This window comes from Puma concolor, chromosome C1, assembly GCF_028749965.1.
Source record: "Puma concolor isolate L17-30 chromosome C1, mPumCon1.1.hap2, whole genome shotgun sequence".
Lineage (NCBI taxonomy): Eukaryota > Metazoa > Chordata > Mammalia > Carnivora > Felidae > Puma > Puma concolor.
In genome coordinates, this window is record NC_141674.1 from 89,059,921 (window position 1) to 89,085,310 (window position 25,390).

Consider the following 25,390-nt stretch of genomic DNA (forward strand, 5'->3'; position numbering starts at 1 on the left):
TCAGCCCAGCGCCTGACGCGGGGCTCGAACTCACGGACTGTGAGATCGTGACCTGGCTGAAGTCGGACGCTTAACCGACTGCGCCACCCAGGCGCCCCTAAAGGCAGATATTTTTAATAACAATTGAAAATAAAAATGAATTTTTCTCTTGCTATGTTCAGGAAAAAGAAAGTATTGTAAAAGAGAAGAAGGAAAAAGAAACAGAAAAATAATTGAACAGATGATCCTGGTAACAGATTGAAGTAGGACTGAAATTGCCTCATTTTCCCCTAGGGGTCAGTCCATGTAGCTCTTTATAGTCCATAAATTAAGTCAACGGTGAGGTTTGTGTTCTTGAAGAGCGAAGTTGGCCCAGTTGGTCAGGGCTTGGTGTAACAGCTCCACTCTCCAGTAGATGGTGCTGCTAGCCTACGGGGGTGGATTGTTGCGGTGCTTGTCGGTGCGCATGCGCATGCGAGCGAGCGGTGAAAATGGCCCCACCCAGCCACACAGTCTTCTCCTGGATCAGCAATCACACACCAGTCCTCTGTCTTCAGCTCTCGTCCACTCCCCGCTTTTCCACTCTCCGTGACCAGGCCCCAGGCAGTACCTCTCTCCCAAGTTTTGTCTCGGATTTGGCTGTTTTCCCCGGCCCCTTTCTTCTGAAGGACTGCGGCCTTGACCCGCTCCGCTCCTCTGTGGGAGGGTGTCACCGAGTAATGGCTGAATGAGCAATGGCCGAATGTCGGCTGCACCCAGGAACGCCCGCTGGACCCTGCTATTGCCGGTGCCCCGAGACTGTGGCCAGGTGCCAGCCCGCCCCAAAAAAAGATCGCAAGACAGTGTAGCCTCAGTGTTTCAGGGACCATGGAAAATCACAACACACATCTGGCACCAGGCTTCATGCTCAACAACCTTGCCCCAGCATCAGCAAATGTGGCTGCCTTCCAGGGTCTGCTGGGACCAGGTGGCTTCAATAGTTTCTACCAAATGTCTTTCCAGCAGTGGAACCGCTTTTCCTCGTGTGGCCTGAGAACCTCCTGGACCCCACTATGTTCCTGGGGATTCACCTTTCCCACCAGAGCTCCGCCAGGTATTGAGCTGCAGAGTTGCAGCCTTTGTGCTCCCCTTGTTTACAGTCTTAATGGAATTTGAACCCTCTCCTTTCTCCTTTCTCCCTTTTTAGTTTAGTTCCTGTGGCTGTTTCCAATTTTCCACTTTCTCTCCAGCTGCTTTTGGGGAGGGGTGCATTTCCTGTATGCTCCCCCCCCCCAGTCTCCATCCTCTCTCTGCCTGCAAAAGGGGTTCCCTACCTTTGGGGGCTTCTTGCTCCCCAAGTTCAGCTCTTTGTGTCGTGTACCTGCTGAATTCTGTGGTTCAGGTGGTGCAGATTGTTGTGTTAATCTTCCAATCAATTTTCTAGGTGTGTAGGATGGTTTAGTGTTGGTCTGACTGTATTTCATGGATGCCAGACACATAAAAAGCTTCCACACTGTTCCGCCATCTTGGCTCCTCCTTGAGCCCCTCTTATTTGAGCTGACTGAGAACAGTCAAAAAGGAAAACTTTTCTTTTAGAAAGAAGAACCTCTCTTTCTTTTCTAGGCTCAAGGGAAAAGCGTTTTAAAAGAGCTTTTTCCACCTTTGCAAATGATCAGAGAAGAGAGCTAATGGCATTGCAGGAACTTAAGGAAAGTAAATCACTGGCTCTAATATTTTTCAGAGTGTTTGTATACCATTATATGCTTCTTGTCTATTCAAAACATCTTCTTTCCACACTTTCCCAAAGTTTACCCTGGGTACAACTTAAGTGTTTAAATTTTCTTTTTTAATGTTTTTATTTATTTTTGAGAGAGATAGAGAGAGAAATCATGAGTGGGGGAGGGGAAGAGAGAGAGGGAGACACAGAATCCCAAGAAGTCCCCAGGCTCTGAGCTGTCAGCACAGAGCCTGACACAGAGTTGAACCCATGGATGGTGAGATCACGACCAGAGCCAAAGTTGGATGCTTAACTGACTGAGCCACCCAGGCTCAGTTTATAGAGGCATATAAACTGAAAAGTTAAATTACCAGCCCTTTACACACAGTTCATACAGTGGTAAGATAGAAAGAAGATAATCACGCTAGATACTCCCACTCAGAGAGGAGGAGAGGAAGAAGAGACTCACAGAAATTCTGAAATCCATTCAGGCTCATGTCACCAGTTCCTATGCTCCAGGGTAGAGAACATTTCTTGATTTGAGAGTGGTTCCCCATGACCCTTGGCTCAGCTTGCTGGGGTCTTCTTTCTGCTTGCTTTTTCAGTAAAAATATTTGCCTTTTCTTGTAGCTGAGCAGCTTTATTAGCCTATTTCCTGCTGTAGAAAGCTGAAGGCCCAAAAAGTTTTGAACTGTCTCTTTTAGTCTAAGCTGACAGTAGTTTTAATATTCAAATTCCCTTTAAAATTTTGTGGACCTTCTACATATTAGATTATAGTCCATTCCATTAGACAAAAGTCATAGGAACATATATTTTCAGGACAGATCCCTTTCTGTTTTGGAATATGTGACAATACCCTTAAAATCCTTAGGAGCCTAGCTAAGAGTGAGAAGAAACACCTTGAGTCTGTCTTTCTTTTTCTTTCTTTCTTTCTTTCTTTCTTTCTTTCTTTCTTTCTTTCTTTCTTTCTTTCTTTTTTTCTTTCTTTTTCACCTTGAATCTTTCTTATGTCCTAACAGACTTGCAATCATAGTTTTGATCTGACATTTATGCTGAAGCCACATTTTACTGTCAGTGCCCTGGATTTTGTTTTCATCTGATACCGTTTCTTAATTTGATAACTTTTATGCACTCGAGAAGCCGAGAATTGAAAACGAACTCATATTCTAGCTCAGCCAGTTTGGTTTGGAAATAATTTCATTAACTTTGCTTGAAAACTAAATAGTTCCTTATTTTATCCATCTTTTTTTTTTTTTTTTTTCTGCGAAGCCATATCTTAGGCAACTATAAGAAGCCAAATGGTACTTTCAGCATCCTGTCTGGAAATCTCCTTAGTGAGAATCACAGTCATTGGCACATGTTTTATCTTACAAGTTACCAAGGTCACACTTCTTATTAATTTTTGTCAATAAATCAAGTCCACTCTTGTCAAGTTTCCAATAGCAAGTTTCTCAGTAGTCTTCTAGCCAGACCTTTGTCTGCTGCTTAGCTCCAAACCCAATGCCACATATTTCATGTTTTTATGATGACAGCACCCCGCTTTCATGTATTATCCTTTTCTGTTCAAGTTATGTAGTGCTGTGAAATAAACACCCTAAAAAACTTTTGGCTTATAAGAGAAAGTATTATTTCTTATGATTCTGTGCGTTGACTGGGATCAGTTGGTTGGTTGTTGTGCTTCATGTGGTATAACTGATACCACTTAGGTTGTTATGTAAGTGGGAACTTGGCTAAGGCTAACACAACAAAACGGTCTTATCCTTCAAATTAGTCTAGTCCAGGAAGTGTTCCAAGAGAACAAGCTGAAATGTGCATAAGCTTATTAAAAGATCTTCATTAAGCTCAAGGTGGAAGAGACTACAGAAGTATATAAATACTGGGAGTTGTGGTTCACTGAGGGGGGATCGACAATATAATAATCCATCACATGAGTGAATATATAGATTTAACTAGTTAATGAAATTCCTTGGAAAAATGTATTTTTATTATTTCATTTTATTATATATTTATTCATATCAAGATATATAAACTTGATAATGTAAGAATGTAAGATGTAAGAATGAATAGGACAATATTAGCTTTAGTAATATCTATATAATTTTATAAACCTATTTAATTAAAATTTTGACATGACTGCAAATTTTATAAAACTGAAAGATATCAAGGATTAAAATAATTCATAAAATACATAAATAATTATCAATATTATATACAATATTGTTATATATACCAAAAGGCCACCAGAGAGAGTTTTGAAGGAAAAGATCTAGTTCAAATACACTTACCTGGGTTGATGTCAAATACACTTACCTGGGTTGATGTCTTCAGTTTTAGAATTCATTGTTTTGAAAAGGAAACTTTTGTTATTCTTTTTTTTTAAGTTTATTTATTTACCTTTGAGACAGAGACAGAGAGAGAGGGGGAGCACACACACGCAGGGAAGGGGTAGAGAGAGAGCGAGTGAATCCCAAGCAGGCTCCACACTGTCAGTGCTGAGCCTGACACAAAGGCTCCATCTCATGAACTGTGAGATCATGACTTGAACCCAAATCAAGAGTCAGATGCTTAACCAACTGAGCCTCCCAGGTGGCTAGAAGCTTTTCTTATTCTCTCATAAGTTTTTGATCCTAGGTCAAATTAATAATTGGAGTTAAAGTTTACTTTCTGGAGGTTTGGACTGATATATATATCTATCTCTGTATCTATCTATCTAGATAGATACAGAGATAGATATATTTCTTTGAAAAACTATTAAACTAGTTATAAATAAGAGTTTCTTAGATACCTTAAGATTCTATGCAAATAAAATTTCATAGCTTAGTGCTTCTCAACCTTTTTGTTTTTTGGTATCCATATGGTAGTGGAGGGTGCTCAAGAACCCAGAGCTTGTGCCTCCAATCTCCTAGATCCAGTGATCCCTGCCTCACACTCTTGTGTAGTTCTTACCCCTATTATACCAGCATTGTTCTGTATAAACAATAGAATACATCAGAAAATGATGGAATATTACTTCTGAGATTATTTTCTAAAAGACATTATGACTTCCTTCTTGAACATTCTCTCTCTCTCCCTTTCCCTCTCCCACAGTCACCCTCATTCTCACCCTCATACTCACTCTCTCTTTCTCACCACACTACAGGTCTATGTGGTAGGGAACTGAAGCCTCCTGTAAACATCTATGTGAGTGAGTAAACTGGAAAACAGATCCTTTATCCCTAAATGACTGCAATACTGGTCAACAGCTTGACTACAGCCTATGAGATGCCTGAGATAGAACTTTCCTGTTAAGCTTCATCAGAATCTTGACCCTCAGAAACTGTGTGAGGTAGTAAATGCTTGTCACTTTAAGTTTCAAGATTTAATTTGTTTTGTACCAATAGCGAACTAATATATGGATAAAAATATCTTTGCCTTATATTTTATGAAAACAAATCATGTGAATTATGTCTTTATGTAATATTCAGTTTTAATATAAAATAATGCTTCAGATTACACTCTATAAGTTAGACTGATGTTTTAGGAAGATTGCCCTCTTTATCCTTTTTTTTCCCCCTTGGGGGCCCTGGTCAAAACATCTGCTTTCAAACATCCTTATATTACAAATGTCAAATATAAAATGCAAAATACCCAGGATTATTTTTAATGAGAAATGTCTTGCCTACATTGAAAAAAAAAACTAAAACTTTTTTTTTTCTGAACAAGCAAAATGAAGATATGAAATAGGGAGATAAATCTTCCCAAATGTATTAATAAATCTGGAGTAATTCCAAAACAAAAAGAGGAGATAGCATAATATAATGCATAAGAATTCTTGCTCTAAAGTCAAATGGCCTGAGCAACCTACTGACTCTAACATTTACTGGCTCTGTGATAGAGAGCAAATTATTTAATTCTGTGTGCTTCAGTATAGTCACCACTTTGAGCAGAATAAACAAGACTATCAAAATGGAGAATGTCATCATTTTTATTGTGATGATTCTATCCTAAGAAATACTTTTACACTTATGGAAAGACATATGTATAGAAGTACTTACTATGCTGTTCATGGTAGCAAAAGATTCAAGACAATTTGAACTTCTATTATTAGAGCATTTGTTAAAGGGAATCAAAAGTCACTCATACCATGATATACTATGCAGCTGTTACAAACAATGGGTTTTATAGTATGTATAGTGATATAAAAATTGCCCACTTTACATTAAGTGAAAAAAAAGCTAGATATATATCATTGTGCACACTATCATCCCATTTGTTATAATAATATCAAGAGAGATGTTTGTGTGTGTGTGTGTGTGTGTGTGTGTGTGTGTGTGTGTGTGTGTGGTGAGAAAGGCAAATCAATTTTTCTAGGAATAGAGACAAGATTTCATATACAATAGGTAACAGTGATTACCTTAGGGGTGTATGTTAGGGAAGTGGAAGTAGAGACTTTCACTTTCTGCTTTTTATCCATCAGGCTTTTCAAGTACAAGTGACAAAAAAATGAACAAATATTTGCTTATGCAATAAAGAAATTTATTAGCTCATTTTAACAGGAAAGCTAGCAAGAAACGAGGCTTCTGGGTTGATTGACTCACTGGCTCAATTATGTTATTGAGGAACCACATGTTTTCCTGTTCTTCTGTCATCTACTATTCACATCATCCCTCATGACTGTAGAATGATTGCCAATAACAGAAGGGACTCTACACTTTTTCAAGGATGGTAGAAATTCCATCTCACTGAAGAACAAGGATTCCAACAATCCTATTTTGTGTTCCAAAGCCAAAGTTTAATCGCATAATGATTGCTCAGTGAATTACTGACAAGGCAGTTGCTATTGCAGATGCTATTGCAGTTCAACCAATCAGGCTCACCCCTTAAGCTCAAGTCAGTTTCCTAAACTGCACTGGTGCTATTCAACCAACATGTCTGCAATAATATTGCTAATTACTGCAATTATTATACGATAAGATGAACTACTTTTTAAAGTATAAAAAATAATGCAAAACTTAGAGATAATTCTTGTATGTTTAACTTTCATCCAATAGTCTGCTAAAATTTTATTTAAATCCAGAAAATAGTTCTAAAATTTCTTTAGATGATTATAAAAGTGAATACAATGGGGAGGCAGAGATATTTATGACAGTTTATGATGAAAGTGAAGATACTTTATCATTTGTATTGTATAAAGTAGTATTATTTTCATAGTTTATCTTTGCTTTAAAAAATAATGAAAGGACACTAGTACACTATTACCTCTAAAAGTATAAGTAAGGGACATTTTTAAAACTAGAAAAGAAAGAAATGTAAGGTAACAAGTTTTTTCTCAGCTATGTAAATCTTAAAGTTCAAAGAGGAGCAACAAAACAAACCCAAAAACAAAACAAAACAAAACAAAAAAATCTTTGATTCAAAAAGAATTTTTAAAAATTTTTTTAATGTTAATTTATTTTTGAGAGACAGAATGTGAGCGGGGGAGGGGCAGAGAGAGAGGGAGACACAGAATCCGAATCAGGCTCCAGGCTCCTACCTGGAGTGATGACTCAGGTCATCAGGGTGATGACCTGAGTTGAAGTTGGACGCTTAACTGACTGAGCCACCCAGGTGCCCCAACTCAAAAAGAATTTAAAAAGTGATATAAATATCAAATGTTTGAATGCTAATTCAAAAAACCCCATTCTCAATGAGCAAGACAACACTATTGTTCAGATCTTTTAATATCTAAGAGGTATATCTAAGAGGTAATATCTTAGAGGTATCTAAGAGGCTGAGGAGATAATAAAATTCAAGGGTTGAGAAGGCCAAGATTATTCGTGAGATTTATTATATAGAATATAATGCTAAGCATTTGTTTGAAAATTCATTTGCTGCTTTCTGTGGTACAGTGGCTTTTAATGAATTACCTACCTGTTTTCTATATCTAAGCTATAGCTCTACTACAAAAGATCTACAGTTATGGTAAATTAAAACTGATTTCTCAGTTCTTTGGAGACTATGGAATGCCAATTAATAATTATTATGTGGAATACAAATGAAAGAAACATTTTTAAGTGATAGTCCCCCTTCCTAGTAAAACCAACAGCAACATATGTTACAAAAATTAAATGAATTTAATCAGGTTTATCTCCCCAAAATTGCCTCTGGTGAAAAATTAATTTTCCCATGATGAATATTTGCTTTGATTTTGTAATAAGAAATGAAAGAAAACAACAATACTGTCAAGTTCTCATTTCTAGTTCTGGTTTTGTCTGAGAATACTTTAAACAGCATAATTTAAGAAAAGCTGCATTAATAAAATTCCAAATCATTCCTTAAGGCATTTCTCAGTGAATGTGGCAGACACAGCCATCTGTTTGTAAATGTTTAGTGGACTCAATGCATAGAAATCCAATCAGAACGCCCAAGTATTTGTGGGTAAGAGTAGACTAAAATATTCTATATTTTCATCCAGCTTCTTAAATTGATATTTTGTTAATGGTATTTCACAAATACATCCTTTTCAGATAATAAATCAGGGAAATATCTCCTGGTAAGGGACCTCTTGAATGGAAACCCACATTTTTATTATTTTAACTGCTTCCTTGCTTTCTTCTCCATAGAGCTCTTCTTTCAGGAAGCCCTCCTGAACCTACACCCTCTATCTTGAGCTGGTTTACATGCTCTTACCCTTGCTTCCTAAAATACTGAGAATGTAACTATATCACTGTACCACTCACTAGGTTGATCTAGAATAATACTTTTCTACCTGAGCCCATGAAGTAACTGCTATGGATTTTGGAATGGTAGGATTTTTTATGAGAATACCCAAAATAGATTTTAAAGTAGAGACTTTTAAAAGTAAAATATTTTCCTACAAATTATGTGGCCCCTTTGTTTCTGGAGAGGTTGGGAAGTGAAAAACTGCATTTCACAGACCTGCCCAAGAGGGTGATGCATTGTCATATGATTTGGACAGTGAAACTTAGGTGTCATGGCAAGCAAAGTCATGGACACCAGAGAGCATAAAGGCATTTTGGGAACCCCACATTCAGTTTCCCAGACTTTAGCTACCAGCATTATGTGGATGAGAGGCAGTTTTGACAACAGGGGCAGACTGATGTTCCTTGGATTACAGCTTTAGTGATGGACCATTACATTTAGGAATCCAGTGGCTGATCCTGACTTCCATTCCTTACCTGGTCAACTATTTTCAAAGATACAATTCCCTGAATTAGAATTACTTTCTGCTGGAGATACTTTGGAAAGATTTTGCTTCCTCTACTAATCCAGAACTGATACATACTTGTTATAGTCTTCACTTGCATGTCTTTTTCTCTGCTAGACAGCAAACTCTCTTTATGGATAAGGAGGGATAGAACTTGTCTTTGTTCATTCTTTAATTCATTCCTTATTTCACTTCAAGTATATACTCTTTATATTTGTATGTTTTGCAATTACATATTTGACACAGAGCAGCACAGCAAATACCCCCTTAATGAATTAGTAAATGTGTTATGTCAGGAAATGTATAAGGTACTAGAGATAGAGAGATGAGACATACTTAGGAACAATAAAATGATAAATTACATTATTAAGTGCTTATGTGTCAGGCTCTATGTGCAGCATTTTACATGCATTGATATGATATTCATTTTCGGCTTGTTTGGTTTTATGTTCGTTTGTTTTCTAATTCTTATAGCATTCTTAAGAGCTAGGTGCCAATTATTTCTTCCCATTTCACACATAAGGCAACAGAAGATGGAAGAGGTTAAATAAATTGCCCACTTAACAGTACTGAAGTAAGTTAAACTCAAACCTAGGCAATCTGATTCAGTAATTCACACTCTTTAGTCAGTATTCTGAGATCTCTAATATAGCGGCAAACTGGTTCATAGATTTAGGATATTACTTGATAAATTCCACAATACCTCAGCAGGATCAGAAGAGGCTTACATTGGAAGAGAGACTTAGTACTGAAGTACGAAGGATTAGCACAAGTTAGGGATAAGCAGAAGTGATAAAGGATGCTGTTTTATGCGGAAAGAAGTACACATACCACAAAGGGGCAAAAGAGAAAACAGAGAGTATTGCTGAGACAGCATGGGGATTACCATGAGGCTTAGTGAAGAGGAGTGAAAAATAGACAAAGAGAGGCGAAGCAGGACCGACCATGAAGAGTCAGGTATACATTTCTAAGGAATTAAAGATTTTTTTTTTTAATGAGGGCCACAGCATGTTATTGAAGCATTTAAAATCCTTTGAGAATATTTCCATTATAAAGAGATCACTTTGGAGCAATGTGGACAATTTAGAAGTTATTGTGTGGGGTGAGATTGGAATTGGGAATTACAGTAACTCAAGTAGAAGTAATTCTTACTTTTGGGCTCACAGAATTGAACATAAGGACTGGCAGCTAATATGAGAACAATCCATATTCACCAAGTCGAATTGAACCTAAGTAACCTGAGGATCAGAGAGGTTTAGTTACTTATCAAAAATTACACAGCTATTTGGTGGTAGAACTGGGATAAGAATTTAATCCATTGCCTTCTTTTACTTTAAACAGAATCTGGGAAAAATTAATTGCATATATATCATTTGAAATATGAAAAATTTTTCTATGTGTATCTAGAAATATACTTGAAAAATATACACAGGTGTAAAGTTATGGTAAATCTCATTTCTTGGTTTTCCTTATTGTGTGCTTATTTTCTGAGTCCATAATCTCAAATACTCAAGTTTCTACTGTCCAAGTGATCTCTGAAGTCACTCCTCTTGCTAGATACTCCTCTCACACCCAAGTATCCAGCTTTCTTTTAATGCCTAAGGGAAAAGTAATGAGATGGGAAAAGAAATTTGGGCTGGGGAAAAATTACCACCACAACCATTAGCTATTAAGACATATTGTTAGAAACTTACTGTAAAACCTATGAATTATTGAATCAGATTGCCCAGGTTTAAAGTTTATTTATTTATTTTGAGAGAGAGAGAGAGGGAGAGAGAGAATCCTAAGCGGGCTCCATGCTGTCAGTGAGAACTCCACTCAAGCTTGACGTGGGTCTCAATCCCACGAACCATGAGATCATGACCTGAGTCTAAATCAAGAGGTGGTCACTTAACTAAAAAAGCCACCCAGCCACTCCAGATTCCCTAGGTTTAAATCGACCCTACTCCAATCCTTTGTAACCTAATATAAAACCTAATGTAAAAAATTTATATCATCTTTCTCTCAGAAAGACTAAGAAGCTACTCTTTGTTATTGTGCTGTTATAGTTTCTTTTCTTTCCTTTTGCCAGTTACTGTTTCACCCTAGACAGTGCAGTGTTCTCTCATGAGGTCCAGCTGATAGACAATTCTGTGGACTTAGTTTACATGTCCAAGGAGGCTTCACAGGTTAAGTAAATTGTATTTCTAATACCATGATTACCAAATTGTAAACGCTAGCAGTCTTACATTTTGACAACCTTGGGCCCTTATTTTTATTTATTTATTTATTTATTTATTTTTTCAACGTTTTTTATTTATTTTTGGGACAGAGAGAAACAGAGCATGAACGGAGGAGGGGCAGAGAGAGACGGAGACACAGAATCGGAAACAAGCTCCAGGCTCTGAGCCATCAGCCCAGAGCCTGACGCGGGGCTCGAACTCCCGGACCGCGAGATCGTGACCTGGCTGAAGTCGGACGCCTAACCGACTGTGCCACCCAGGCGCCCCTGGGCCCTTATTTTTGAATAGAGGTTCTGTCACCACTGTGAAATATCAGATGCTATACCTTAGCAATGGGCTATGAAAATCTATAGTATAACATTTGCCAAAACAGATTTTATGAGGATTTGGCTGGTTCTAGAAGTAGAATTGCCCTAACGTATCCTATAGCATGTGAAAGATGTACAATACATATTTTTGTTTGAAATTAAATACACAGTAAGTTTTAATCCAGTTGCCTTGTTTTCAAAGATAAATCTAGGACAATATACTTAGAAAGGAAATTTTATAATTTACCTAAAAATACCCAAGCATATTATTTAGCGCTTTTGGTCTTTAGAACACCTGCTGAAGGGAATGTCTTTGCTTAGATAATTTATAATCATTTTATACTTTCTCTTCTATTGAATGGTTTAAAAGCGATAAAACAAAATTAAAGTTGAAAAGGACTCTAAGCACTTGTTATAACTGAGCATCAGAGGCACAAGCCTAGGTAGGGTACAGCTGCATAACGGTGAATGTTCTTTTGCAGTTAACACCTGGGTTTTTCTATTTATAGGAAGATATCACAAGTTTAAACACAAAGGAAAATGACTCACAAATCCAATAAATTTTGGAATGCATAACTGCCAGCAGTATCAGGGGATTTCAACCAATATTTGCCAACAAATCAATAACATGATTAAATCCTTCTGTATTGTGGGCAATCAAATGCTTACTAACAGGTCCTACTGCCTAAATTAATATAATCCCAGAAGTGCTCTGTCTGTGTCAAACCTAATACTACTGAGGCTTCAAATTCACATGTGATAAGCTGGAAGATATTTTTTAATAATGCTTTAAATAAAATGAAATTATGTGAAGATTCTGAATTAAATGCTTCCACACTGAGTGGGCTCAGCTTAAATTGCTCTTGTCTCTAGATGGCATGTTTCCTGCTGTCCATATTTCTTTACACTCCATACTCAAAGAAAGTAGGAAGTGTTTAAAAATATATATATTACTTTTTCACTAAAACTATGACTGAATCTTGCAACTGTTTGTTATAAAGATTGCATTGAAATGGCTCTCACCACTCACACTTCCAGACTCAGATCAAAAGTTACTACCTGTCTGAAGCCTACCCAGACTCACAAGGAAATTCAGTGACTTTCTCCTTTGTTTCTAACTACTGTCTTAAAGCATTATAGCATTTATCACACTATTTTGTAATGACTCCTTCTAGCCCTTGGGGGTAGCATAAAGATCTGGAACACATTGAGTAAATGTGAATGCTGTATCAAGTAAGCAATGGAGCATATGAAAAAAATCTCCATATAATTTAATGGTAGTATATATGGGTTTTCCCTTAAATATCTTTCATTTAAAGATAAAGGTTTGACGTGAAAAATAGCCAATACCAAAGCCATGATATAATTGTGTTTATGTTGACATGATCAGATTTTATCAATATGCTAACAGTGCATTCTGCTTATTAGGAGGATTACTGATATAGTTACATAAAAGTTTTGAACAGCTATTACCTAACAGCCACAGTATTAAGTGCTAGCTAGGGTTAGAGGAATAAAGTAAAGTAGTTGACCTGAAGGAAATACCAATTGAGTGAAAGAGGCTTTCTAATTCTCAGAAATCTTTGAACTTATTAGAAATACATTCTATGTGTATTATTTCTTATTTCTATTGAATAATGCTGATACTGAAAAAAATAAAGTTAATGTGACATTCAGAAACCCTGTTTTTCCTCCTCAGAGGAGGAACTACAATTCTTTGTCCAACTTTGCTCAAACTTAAGAACATGGACTAAAAATATGTATTCATGAAATGCCAATGTACATGACATTTTAGTGTGCTGGCTAGTCATGTCTGAGAGAGAGAGAGAAGGGAGACAGGAGGAGGATGAAGAGGAAGAGGAGAAGGAAAAGGAAAAAAAAGAAAAGAAGGTAGAGCTAAGTTAGGAAAAGGAAAATAATAAGAACAGGATTAAAGGAGAGTTGGAAACAGAAAAGGAAAGACAAAGGGAGTGAGGAAACAAAGGTAGTAGAGAGGGGAAGTCTGACAGACAAAGGAAACAAATGCAGATACAAAAGGCAAGAGGAAATCAAAAGCAACAGTTAAAATAGTTGATTCTAGGATTTCTGAGGATTGAGAAAAGGGGGGCATGTGTGATATATTCCGAGAATAGTTACATTTTGTAAAAAGCTTTTTAGAATTATTTAACTCTTTAAATTATGTGAATGTATAGCTTGGATTAAAATAAAGTAAAATCCTCACTTGACCCTTAACTTTTCCATTCACCGACCCTTCCTCTGCTCCCTTCCATGATAATATCCCTTAAAACAGGTTTTTGTAAGCACTCTTACCTCACCTCCCTGCCACCCCCCCCCCCAAACACATTCTTTTCTCAAACCACTCCGATAAGTTTTTAGTACCTACCACTGTACTGAATTGGCTCTTGTCACAGTCAATAATGACCTGCATTTTGCCAGAGCCAGTGTTTCACTGCAATTATCTTATTTGACTTCTCAGTAGCATTTGACACAATTGACCACTGACTTTATTCTTAAAACATTTCTTCTAAGTCCACAGTGACATAACATTTAACTGTTGTTGTCATTGTTGTTGTTAATTTTTTTCGGTCTCTCTGCTTCCCTAATGGCTCCTTTATGACTTTTCCTCCTTTTACAGATTTTTAGTGCTGAAGGACTCCCACTTTGGGACATTGGTCCCAGTCTTTTCTTTTTCTAGTTTTTCTTCCAAGATGATCTTTCCAGTCCTATGACTTAAATGTCAGTATATTCTAAGGACACTAATGTTTACATTTCTAGACCAGGCCTCTCCTAAGTTCAAGGCTTTTAAGTTCCACTGATCATTCAACATTTCTACTCTCGGTTTAGTGGACGCATATTAGCTAACAAAGTCAAAACAGAACAAAAAATTCTCATCTTTTCTCAATCTGTTCTTGCTCAAATTCACTCTTTCCAAACTTTCCCTATCCCAAGTATTGGCATAGTTATCTACTCTATTGGTCAGACCAAAATATGAGTCATATTCCTCATATTTCACACTGATTCCTACTAGATAGCCTGTTACCTCTCTTCTGCCAAAATATATTCCAAATCCAAACATTTCTCATTATTTCCACTTCTCACTGCATTTCCATAATGCTCTTGTCTGGGATTCTGAAATAGCCTCTTAACTAGAATCCTTTACTTCATTCTTGCTTAAAAACCATTTTCCCTCTACATAGAAACCAGAAGTATCTTTCTAAAATGTAAATAAGATCATGCCTTTTCATGCATAGAAGCTTCCAGTGGATTTCCATTGAGATCAAACTTACCTTCACTTACCTAGTTTATGTATTTCTCTATAATTTGGCCCCTACCTGACTCTCCAAACTCATTCTTACTTTTTATTTACTATGCTCATTTCATATTGACTGTCTTAATTTGTTTGGGATGCTATTATTACAGAATACCATAGACTGGATGGCTGCTCTACCCAGTCTCAGAAATTTATTTCTCACACTTCTGGAGGTTGAGAAGTCCAAGTTCAAGGTGCTGGCAGATTTGGTGTCTAATAAGGAACCACTTTCTTGTTCATAGATGGCTGTCTTCTCACTGTGTCCTTACAGGGCAGAAGAGGCAAGGAAGCTCCCTGATATCTCTTTAGTAAGAGCACTAACCCCTTCTTGAAGGCTCTGTCCTCATGACCAATCACCTCTCAAAGGCTCCACCTTCAAAGACTATCACATTGGGGATCAGAGTTAAACACATGAATGGGAGGGGCAGGGGGACACAACCATTCAGTCTATGGCATTGCTTTTTTTCTACCTTTCAAATATTCAAGCTGATTCCCATTACTATGCCAAGGCTGTTGATTCTGCTTTGAAACTTTTTCCAGCAGATGTTTACATGGCTTTCTGTCTCTTTATTCAAGTCTCAAATGATGCTTCCTCAGAGAAGAGTTCCATGACCACTCAAGCCAGAACAAATCTCTTTCTCTCCTCCCTGCCCACAGTATGTTCTCTGTATTATTTTCCTCCTAGAAACAAAGAATTTGATTTCTTATATATGTTTTTCAATATAGTTTTCATATGTGCCTTATATTTTTAAGAACATTTTCTCCTCCCATCAAGATATAAAGTTGCTCCTTCCATATCTTAGTGTCTAAAACAGTATCTGGCACCACTAGATGCTTCTTTTAAAAAAACGTTATTTAGTGAATAAGCGAATTTGTTGTTTTAATTCTACTACATGAAGGGAGAATTCAAAAGTCCTTAAGATGGCTTGAAAAAGTGTATAACTCTCCCAATGCATCTGATTTTAGTCCCTCTTAAATATCCTGAACTCACAATTCCAAACAACTTGTAGGCTATCGAGGTAGCATACTGACTCATTCATAGCTCTTTACATCTTACATGGTTTTATTCCCTTTACCTAGGATTCTTGCCCCTTCACTCCATGAAGAAGTCCAGTCTGCATCCACAAAAGGTATTTCCTCCTTCCTTACCCTACCACTAGATTTAGTCTTCCTCTGTTGGCACTTTTAGCATGCTTTGCATATTCCTAGTATCCAACATTTATTACATTATTTTGTCACTTGTTGCTTCATTTGCTTCATGAAATCTTGAAGGACTGTGAAATCTTGGAGGATGGGGATTTTTATCTTGTTTATATTTGTATACCTAGTACTTGTAACTGAGAGAGAATCAATCTTCTTGCACAGAATCTATACCAACATAGAAACATAATTCAATATGTTTTTTGAGTTACTAAATGGAAATTATGATTTCTATAATGCTAGTGAACAACTCAGATTTTACTGAAGATTAAGTGGGAAAGTAGAGGTTACATAATATTAGTATGTATCAATTTTTCTCCAAAAATCTTCACTAGCCATCTCTTCCCAGAGTATCTTCTTAGTTAACCTTTCTTAACCTTTTCCCTAATCTCTCTCCAAACCTTCCTGTCTCCAACCTTCTATGCTATTGATATGTCTCTTTTCTTTTTTTATAATAGTGAACAATTTAGCTGTAACTTTTCTTCTTTACTACTGTATCCTAATATTCACTATGCCACCTCAGCATCTTTTAAATCTATGTGTTTTAAATAAAGAGATTACCCTTACTACAAGGATTTTCTTTTTTAAAAATATTTTCCCTCCACTTCTAATAGATAATAAAAGTGCTTGTTTAAAGTATGAATGATTGGGGCACCTGGGTGGCTCAATGGGTCAAGCAGCTCACTCTTTATTTTGGCTCAGATCATGATCTCAGGGTCTTGAGATGAAGCCCCGCATCAGGCTCTGTGCTGGGTGTGGATCCTGCTTATGATTCTCTCTCTCTCCTTCTCCCTCTACCCCTCCCCGCCTGTTCATGTGCATGCATGTACTCTCTATCTCAAAAAATAATATAATAAAATAAATAAAGCACGAGTGATGTTCATATGCATGCATGTACTTTCTATCTCAAAAAATAATATAATAAAATAAATAAAGCACGAGTGATTATATATTCATTTTCATGTTGTCCTTATTGGATTCTTCAGCTCTCAAGCTTCCTTGATCTTCTAGTGTTAATGGCTGCTGCCAACTAGAAGCATCCTTGGTGAATATTTGTGTTTGTTGGGATATAGTATACATTGAATGAAAAAATATAACAGTGGCCTAAATGAGACAGAAACATCTTTCCCTCTCAGGTAATTAAATGCAGATAGAGACTAAAGGCTGCTTTGACAGGTATGCTTCATGAAGTTTTCTAGGGATTTAACATTTACTATAATGTTGCTTTGCAATAGAAAATAGCCTTTATCTTATATGATCCCAAATGTATCATCATCACACTCACATTCCAGTCAATGGAATGGAAAGAATGGAACAAGAAATGCAGATCCCTTCCCTTATATAGTAAAGTACAGTTTCTCACATTACTTTTGCAAACATCTCATTGGTCAAGATGTAATCATCACTCTACACTTAGCTGGAAGAGAGGCTGGGAGATATAGACTTTATTCTAGTCAGCCATTGGTCTAGTTACTGTATACTTAAAAATGATTACAATAGTACATGTTATCTGTATTTTGCCAAAGTAGAAAAATTGAATTAGGAAAAGTCTTTGCCTAAGGCCATGTCACAGAGATTTTACCTGTGTTTTCTTCTAGCAATTGTACAATTTTAGGTTTTATATTTAAGTCTATGATACATTTTGAGTTAATTTTTTTCATATGATGACATATATAGAGCAATTTTTTTGGTTTATGGCTATCTAATTGTTCTAGCATCATTTGCTGAAATACTTATATTGTTTTTATGTATAGATTTTATTTTAGCTTATTGGTTCAATTAAACATATCAATCTCTAAAAAATCATTCTCAGGGCCCCTGAGGGGCTTAGTTGGTTGAGCGTCCAACTCTTAATCTTGGCTCAGGTTTGTGAGATTGAGCCCCACATCTGGCTCTGCACTAACAGTGTGGAGCCTGCTTGGGATTCTCTCTCTCTCTCAAAATAAATAAATAAACTTAAAAAAATTATCACTCTCTATTAAAATATATGTATGAAAATATTTTTCTATATGGTCATATTAAAAAAAATCTGTACAAGTATGGTCACTTTTATGGTATTTCACGTTAAAAAGTGTAGAGTAGGGGCGCCTGGGTGGCGCAGTCGGTTAAGCGTCCGGCTTCAGCCAGGTCACGATCTCGCGGTCCGGGAGTTCGAGCCCCGCGTCAGGCTCTGGGCTGATGGCTCGGAGCCTGGAGCCTGTTTCCGATTCTGTGTCTCCCTCTCTCTCTGCCCCTCCCCCGTTCATGCTCTGTCTCTCTCTGTCCCAAAAATAAAAATAAAAACGTTGAAAAAAAAATTTAATAAAAAGTGTAGAGTATTATATGCCTGCATGCTGACAGTTGTTACCTCTAGATTGTGAGGTTGTAAGATGATTTTTATTTTCTTCTTTTTGCTTATATTAACATATTTGCTTTCTAAAAAAAAGGGCAGAGTTAAATTGAGAAATAACAAATTTTAGTAAAATATTAAAAGTATGTTTTGACTATCTGTGTCAATTCATAGTCATCTGTGACTATTCATAGAATAAAATTAAAAAATGAGAAAAAAATAAATAAATATTGGGGATCCATGTACTATAATAGAGAAGGGAAGATTGGACACTTGCTGGGGACAACTGGTATTTTTTTGCCACACTCTCCTGCTTCTTCAAAATATATCCATTCTGATAGAGAAATGGTAAAAAACTATGAACAATTTATAGAAGGTATAAAAATAGCCCTCAGACATATAAAGAGATGTTCAACTTTATTCATAATAGGAGACATTAAAATTTAAACAAATGAGATGACATGAGTGAAGATAGTGAAGTAGGTATCTCAAAAGTCATATGCTTCCACAGAAACACACAAAGGAAATATGAGTGAAAATGGTAAGAATCAATATTAATAGAACTCTAGAAAAATAGGCAAAGGTCTACAGCAACTAAGAAAATACCAAATCAAGAAAGAAGCAACCCAAAAAATAGTAGGACAGCTTTAGTCATGCACACTTCTCCATGCACCACTTAGTCCCTCTTTAGCTCCACTGTGGTTTGAAAGATAACAGCTCATGTTCCCAACATGGAACCCTGATTCCTGATTCCAGAAAAAGCATACCAGACCCTGTTCTCAAAGAAATTGTGTCTCTCTGTCTGACCTGAGAGTTGCCTGAAGAACTGCTGCAAGATGCTGGTCTTTGTTTTTCCTCAGCAGAACTTCCTCATGACAGAAAAGTGGCTACACGGATGATATTTCTCAAAAACACTGAAAATAAAATTAACCTGCTTCCATCTGGAGCAAAAAAGGAAAGCTGTAAAGATACATGTATATGTATATATATTTTGAGAATTACGGAATTGAAAGTTTCTGTGTAAATGGAGGGATTTAGAAAGCCATGCACATACCCACAGCAGAAATCATGCTCAAAAAAATCCTTGAGAAGACCTTAAGCTTTCATCTCTGCCTGATCTTTGATAAGGAATATAATCTTTACAAAACAAAAGTAGTATAGAGAAGTCACTAAACAAAGAGCTGTAACCCATTAAATGAACAGAAACAAATCATGAGGAGGAGATATGATTTCTAGAGTTATTACATTATAATATTTCAAAATGTTTAGTTTTCATCAAAAAAAATTATGAAGCATGCAAAGAAATAAGAAAGTATGATTCAATCACAGGAGAATTTAACAGAAACTGTCCGTGAGGGAGCAGAGACACTGAAATTACTAGATAAAGTCAAAGAGCTAAAGGAACCATGCCCAAAGAATTAAAGGGAACCCTGAGAAAGATGCCTTAACAAATAGAGATTATCAATAAGGAGACAGAAATTATAAAACAGAAAGAAACAGAAATTCTAGAGCTAACAAGTCCAATAACTGAAACCAGAAAGTCACTTGAGGATGTTTTTCAATGGCATATTTGAGCAGACAGAATAGAGTCAGCAAACTTAAAGGCTGAAATTATACATTCAAAGAAGCAGAAAGAAAAAAGGATGAAGAAATATTAGCAGAGCTTAAGAGGTCTGTGAAACACTGCCAAATGTACCAACATGTACATAATGCAAGTCCCAGGAAGAGAGAAAAGAGAGAAAAAGAGGAAGAAAGAATATTTGAAAAAATAATGGCCTAAAACTAACCATTTTTGATAGAGGACATGAATCTAAAGACCTTTCCAAGAAGGATAAACACAAGGAGATCCACACCAAGACAATCAAACTGTTGAAAGACTAAAGCAAAGAGAGAATCTTGGAAGCAGCTAGAGAAAAACAATTTATTAGATACAAGGAATCCTCAATAAGATTGATAAACAATCAACAGAAACCATAGAAATCAGAAAGCAATGGAATAAAATATTTAAAGTAGTGAAAGAAAAAAAATGTCAACCAAAAATTACATATCTGGCAAACTATTCTTATTCTTCCAAAATAAAGGAGAAATCAAGACATTCCCAGGCAAACAAAAGCTGGTAGACTTGCATACAGGACATACTAACGGAAGTACTTCAGGTTGAAATAAAAGCACACTGGAGAATCACATAAAGTCTATGAAGAATAAAAAACACTGTATAGGTAACTACATAGGTAAATACAAAGTCAGTATTACTGTGTTTTTGGTCTGTAACCCTTACCTCTTTCCCTGTATGATCTAAAAGACAAACTCTTAAAACATTAATTAAAAATCTATGTTAATGGGCAACATTGTATACAGATGTAATTTGTGACAACAGTATAAAGAGGGAGGGACAGAGCTGTATAGGAGCAAAGATTTTGTATACTATTGAAGTTGAAGTGTTATTAGTACCTTATTGTACCAATAAATCGTTACAAGTTTAAGAGGTTAATTGTGATCCCCAGGGAAACCACTAAGAAAATAATTTAAAGAAATACAGAAAACGAAATGAGAACAGAATAAAAATTGGACACTGTAAAGAACCAAATAATTGCAAATAAGGCAGTAATGAAGGACACAAGGAACAACAAAGACATACACAAAGCAAGGAGCAAAATGACAGAAATTCTTCCTTATCACCAATTACGTTTAAATGGATTAAATTTTCCAATTCAAAGGCAGAAATTGGCAAAATAGATTCTTTAAAAAAATTATCCACTTATATGCTGTCTACTAGAGATTCACTTGAAAGAAGTTAAATGGCATCTGTTTTACAACAAAGAGGGGGCACCTTGATGTCTCAGTCGGTTAAGCATCTGACTTTGGCTCAGGCCATGATCTGTGGTTCATGAGTTTGAGCCCTGCATTGGGCTCTGTGCTGACAGCTCAGAGCCCAGAACCTGCTTCAGATCTGTATCTCCCTCTCTCTCAGCCCCTCCCCTGCTTGCACTCTCTCTGTCTCTGTCTCTGTCTCTGTCTCTGTCTGTCAAAAATAAAAATAAAAATAAAACATTTAAAAATGTACAATAAAGAGATTTAAGAGACACCATGAAACAAAAATCAATGTAAGACATTTGTTTAGATTTCAATTCCAAGAAAGCAACTGTATAAATATATTTTAAAATAACTGAAAGAAATTTGATTATGATATTACAGGATACTATGGAATATCATCTCTTTTATTGGTCATGATAACTATAGCTTTGGGAATTCATAATGAAGCTATTGGGGGGAAATTACAAGATATTTATGGATTGATTTAAAATACTTTGTAAAAAAGAACATAATGAAGATGGAGAAGGTAAATATGACAAAATCCTGATAATTCTCCTTTATGAGTAATGGGTATATGGGGTCATTTTACTATGATTTTTACTTTGTAATATGTTTTAAATTTTTAATAATAAAAAATAATTTAAAACACCCAGAGTTTGATTATTTCTGACCATTTCTACTGGTTTTTCTCAGATATAAATCATCATTGTCTCTTACTAGGATTATTGCTACAGCCTATAATGTTGTGCTCCTGTATCTACTAGTGTATACTTAAGTACACAATGGGCAAAGTAATCCTTTGCAACAGAAGTAAAAATGGGTCCACTATTTGCTTATAATTGTGCCCTGACCCCCCTTGTCCCTTAGAGTAAAAGTCAAAATTCTTACAGTATCCCAAAAGCCCTTCTTTGACCTTGCTCCGCACCAAGTCTCTGACCCCACTTACACTGCACTTCCCTCACTTGGCTCCAGTCACACTAGTCTTCCTCCAAAGATGCTCCCACCTTAGGACCTCTGCTTTAGCTGCTTCTTCTTCCTGGCATCCACATAGCTAACTTCCTCACCTCCTTCAAGGTTTTGTTCAAATGGCACTTTCTTAATGAGGTTCTCTGTAACCTTCCTTATCCTGTCACAACTAAAACTATAACCTACCCCTTCCCACCTCAAACACTCTCTGCTTATTCATTCTTCTCTATTTTTCTTCATAGCATTTATTACTTTTTAATATACATTTTTTCTAATTTATTTCAGTTTATAATTATCTGTCTCTGCTGAAAGGTAAGCTCTATCAGGGCAGGGAGATTTGTCTATTTGTTTGCTAGTTTGTTTAGTGCCCAATCTCAAGTACCTAAAATAGTACTTGAAGCATCACACGCAATCAGTAAATGTTTCTTGATAGTAAAGGAATGAATTTTCAAACTAGTGGCAAAACTGGGGCACCTGGGTGGCTCAGTTGGTTAAGTGTTTGACTCTTAGTTTTGGCTCAGGTCACGATCTCATGGTTTATAAGATTGAGCCCCACCTCTGGCTCTGAGCTGATAGCTCTGAGCCTGCTTGGGATTCTCTCTCCCTCCTTCTCTGCCCCTCCCCCATTAGTGCTCTCTCCCTCAAAATAAATAAACTTTAAAATAATAATAATAATGTTAGTAAACTAGCAGTAAAATTACATTTGAAAGCATTAACTATGAGAGTGTCTAAATAATCTACACTACAATAAAAATTAAGTGAACATTGATTTCAATAAAATACAGAATTATGAGTTCGTTGTTAGTTTACAAAGTCTTGATTGGTTTGTCTACCATCTAGACCAATTTGGTACCCTCCAGCTAAAAGAGCACATGCATTCTAATTACTGTTGTGTTTTGGTTTAGTTTTGAGTGAAACAATGAAAAGCAGAACTTTTGCATTTATTGAAACATGTCACTTTTTCTTTTGTATATGTTCAAGGGATGGTAATTAACAAAGAAAGTAAATTTTTGAGAGTTAATTATTGTGATATGTGCTCCAGGATATAACAGAAATTATAAATTGTTATTAGAATTGATAAAAATCACCTTTTATACCTCATCTCTTCCAAAAGAAAAAAAAAAAACTAGATGGATAAAAGTTTATTTGAAAGCTGTGTTCAATCCTCATATCTTCTCAGTGTGATACCACACCTCTTTCTTGTTAAGAAGAATCCACCTGCAGTCAGTAATAAATGAAAGAAAAAAGAAGAGTGATCTTTGAAATTGGAAATAAAATTCAAAGAGTGGAAAAGGAGAAATATGTACTGTGCACACCATTTGCATAACAAATTAAAAAACATTACATAAGTAAAAAGCTGGCAGGCAATTTCCCTTCATTTCTTTGACAAGTTGTGATATTGTTGAGGAGAGTGAGAAAGAAGAGGACCAAAATGATGTTTATTTGTTTTGATTACCAAATAATTCAGTAAATTATAAAATAATAAAATGGAAAATTCAGGAAAATATAGACACTTGATATTAGCAAGCACTTTGACTCTCTGCTGCAATATCTTTATGAAGAAAATAGAGAAACGTGGGTGAAATACAAGTACACAATTGAGTACATACATTTTAACTTGTTAGATAAATATGCCTAAACATTGTTGATTAATGTATTAATGAAAGCTTTAATTACACAAAAGTCTCTGGTTTTTGATGTATTAACTCAGAAGAATAATAATGCCTGACAGTGTATAGCATTTGATAGTTCACAGAGCTTTCAGGTAAAATATCTCATTTTATCCTAATCATAGCCTTATGCTGAAGGCTGGGACAATGTAATTATCTTTATTTAACTAGATATGGAAAATGATTTTTAAAAGGGTAAGAACATATGGGAATGCTTACACTTATTAATATTTCAAATGACAACAAACCTAAAAGGAATAACTAACATGTTGATTAAAATAATACAGGTTCAAAAACACCCCCAGAGTATAGATGCATAGGACAAATCTAACAAAAGAAAATTAAATTAAAATAACTACAAATGTATGTAATAAACTGAAGTTTTCTCTTTTGAACATTATCTCAGTCTATAATTATATATTTATTGCTGTGATTATTTGACTGTCTGATTCTTTTTTAAGACTCTATGACCATTGTGATCAAACTGTGCTCAGCAATCCATCTCCAGCACCTGGGGTAGTACTTGGCACTAGTAGTTATGTGTCAAAAAACTAAACAAATTCAGCACAAAGGTTATAAAAAACATCAAATATAAATTTCACAACTCAAGAGACCTATCTTGAGAACTTTATATTAGAAAATAAAATAGAGTGTTAGTTGAAAGAACAACGAAAACATTAAAGAAAAAATCTATTGTAGCCTTAGCCTATGCTACTGTGAATAATTTTAAGTTCATTCATATAATCATGGTAATGGCCAAGTAGATTGTGTGCAGAAAGCATATTGGAAATTACTGAAAAAAAAAAACTCTAGACATACCCGAACATGTCTTACGGTAAAAAAATTTTTGTTAAACATTTGCAGGAAGGTAATGTGTAAGAAACAGATTTATAATGGATAGTTCCAAGGTGAAACTAAGGTCAATGAATGGATGTCCTATAGAAGCAGGTTTGTTTTCTATGAAAGTAAAAATTTTATAAGACATAAAAATAGAACTCAACACTATAGGGAACAGTCTTGTGAAATAAGGGAATCTGTATTACTGGAAGTATATAAGCAGATTGGAATAAACTTGCCAAAGTCATGACAGAGAACATTTACTTCCTTGGTGAAAATTTATTAGATTCCATTTCATTATAACATATCCTTAGTTAATTTGGTTATAATGTTCTTGAGTATAAAATTAGTACCTTGGGGCACCTGGTTAAGTGGTTAAGCATCTGACTTTGGTTTAGGTCATGATCTCACAGTCTGTGAGTTTGAGCCCCATGTCAGGCTCTATGCTGATAGCTGGGAGCCTGAAGCCTGCTTTGGATTCTGTGTGTCTCTCTCTCTGCCCCTCCCCTACTCACAATCTGTCTCCTTCTCTCTCAAAAATAAATAAACATTAAAAAAAATTTAATTAGTACCTTGCACTGAAGAAAACATGAACTATACATATTTTTGACATTTTACCTGATTTTTAGCACAATGCATTATATTTAAACTCTAGCCTTTATAACAAATAAGATATGATTTAGTTTTTGTTATTATTGTAAACTTTAAAAATATTCAAGTTGTACACAAAAAAAGGAATTATATCAGCTATTTATTAAGTTAATTAAAAAAATTGTTTAGAGTGTGTACGCATGATATTGTGTAAGGCTAATACTGGATAAAATAGGTTTCAGATGAAAGCAAAGAAAACTTTCTCATTCTTCAAGAGGATCT

General features: G+C 35.7%; 1 long non-coding RNA gene across 1 annotated transcript in view; it reads left to right on the top strand.

Moving 5' to 3' along the window:
• LOC147578209 (uncharacterized) overlaps positions 1-5,299 on the top strand; it is a 66,703-nt gene extending 61,404 nt beyond the window's left edge. Inside the window, exon 2 of the long non-coding RNA XR_015254935.1 lies at positions 4,815-5,299. This is a non-coding gene — a long non-coding RNA (uncharacterized LOC147578209). The remainder of the gene's footprint in view (positions 1-4,814) is intronic.
• Positions 5,300-25,390: the final 20,091 nt, after the last annotated feature.